The following is a 2349-nucleotide window of genomic DNA, read 5'->3' as shown; positions in this document are numbered from 1 at the left end:
TGTCTGCCAACAGAATAGCTACTCTTGCTTTTTTCTGGGTACCTGTTGCACGGAGTACTGTTTTCCATCCTTTAACTTTCAGTCTTTGAGTTTCCTTCTGAGTTAAATGTATTTCTTGTATACAGCATATTGTTGGATTTTGTTTCTTTATCCACTCTGCCAGTTTGCTTCTTTTGATTTGTTAATTGAGGTCATTTACATTGATGGTTATAACTGATATGTATTGGTTTATCTTTATCATGTTATTTTCCTGCTGTTTGTTCCCTACTTTTTCCCTCTGTTTAACTGCTTACTGTGCTTGGTGATTCCTTTCTATTATTGTTCTTGAAGTTGTTATGGAAGTTGTGGTCATTTTTATCTCTTCCTAGAATACCTTGCAATACTCTTTATAAGGTTGGTTTGGTGGTCATGAATATATTCAGTTGTTCTTTGTTGTGGAAGTATTTTATTTCTCCATTAATTTTGAAAGATAGTTTTGCAGGGTACATCATTCTGGGTTGGAAATTGTTTTCTTTCAGGACCTGAAATACTTTACTCCAAGCTCTTCTTGACCGAATGATTTATGTTGACAAATCTGCAATGATTCTGATGGGTTTTCCTTTATAGGTGATCTGTTTCTTTTCTCTAACAGCATTTAATATTCTGATTTTTCTGCTGAATTTCTGGGATCTTAATTACTGTGTTTCTAGGTTTAGATTTATTTTGATTATGGCTAATTGGAGTTCTATATGCCTCAATTAACTGTATGTCAGATTCATCTCTTATGCTTCACAAATTTTCGGTTACTACTTCTCCAAATAGTCTCTTTATGGCATCCATATTTACTCCTGCTGTTTCATTGATACCTATCAGTCTTATATTGTTTTTCTTTGTCTCATCTTGCAGCTGTTGAGTTGTTATTTCCTGGTTCTGTGTTATTTTTAAGAGATCTTTCCTTTCGTGATTACTAGCTGCAATGCTGTCTTCAAGGTCTGAAAGTCTATCTTCAGTTTCATTCAAGCAGTTTTGCCAGCTGTCAATGGAATTTTTAATTTCCTGAATATCTCTTTGAATCTGTTTTGTGCATGCTAATTCTTTCCTATACTGTTCATTCAAGGTTTCTATCATTTTTCTATGCTCTTCTGTCTTTTATTTATGTTTTCTTTAGATGTGCTGTGCAAATCTTTCATTATTGTTGTCATTTATTTTTTTACCTGAGAGATTATTTCTGATCTGATTTCTTCTGTGGCCTGATGGAGTTGTTTCTCTACTTCAGTTGCTATCATTTCAGAAATTTCAGGTGTGTAACTTCCAAGTTCTTCTATGTCAATGTCTCCTGGACTTGTTCTGGGTGGGCTGGGGGTTTGAGATTGCATTTTGCTCCTATGTTTTTTCTTTCTTTCTTTCTTCTTTCTTTCTTTCTTTCTTTCTTTTTTTCTTTCTTTTTTTTCTTTATTTCTTTTCCTCTCTGGTACTATTAATCTGTTTTGCCTCAGAGCTGCCATGAAATAAGCAGTTTTGCTCTTCTCCCATGATGTTTCTGCTTTAGAACCAGTCACACATGGACTGAGCCTACTGAAACTGAACCAAATAAAACTCTCCTCCTTAAATTGTGGGTGTCAAGTACTGGTCCCAGAGAGCAAATATAAAAAATTGGTACCAGAGAAGTGGAGTGCTTTCTGTGACTACATTTGACTATGTTGATTAAATGCATTTGGAACAGTTTTAAGGGAGGAAGTTGGGAAGGGTAGGAGATGTGCTCCAGTGAAGCCCTAGAATGCTATAAGCAGAGTCCATTGAGTATTTCTGATTGGAGCTCAAAGGACCAGAATTCTGACAAAATGCAGATAAGAAAGGCAAGGCTCAGGAGATTTCAGACAGGGATTCTTAGGAATCAGGCTAAAGGCTGTGCATGTCACACTCTGGCAAATAAGAACTTGTCTACATTTTGCCCAGGTCTTGAGATAAAATTCTTGACACCCGCAACTTAGAGGAGGAGAGGCTTATTTGGGCTCACAGTTTGTCTATGGTTGCCTGGCTCCAAAGCAGAAACAGAATGTCAGAGGGACATGGCCACAGAAAAGGTGCTTAGCCCATGGCAGCCAGGGCCCCACCTCCAACAAGCCATACAACCTAAGAGCACATTTATCCACTGAACTTATCAGCTAAGCATATTGCCCTTGCCATCCAACCAACTTCTACACACATGAGAGTCCTGAGGGGGCATTTTAGATTAAAATGGACCATCCCACCACTTGCCCCTAAAAGACTCATGTCTTATGCAAAATGCATTGAGCCGATCACTTAGAGTCAAGTTGTTAATGTATTAAAGACTCCAGGGTTGCAGAAGAGTCCCATAGAGTATATATA

This window comes from Chinchilla lanigera, unplaced genomic scaffold, assembly GCF_000276665.1.
Source record: "Chinchilla lanigera isolate Chin_1 unplaced genomic scaffold, ChiLan1.0 scaffold00187, whole genome shotgun sequence".
Lineage (NCBI taxonomy): Eukaryota > Metazoa > Chordata > Mammalia > Rodentia > Chinchillidae > Chinchilla > Chinchilla lanigera.
Note: the sequence above shows the minus strand (reverse complement) of the source record.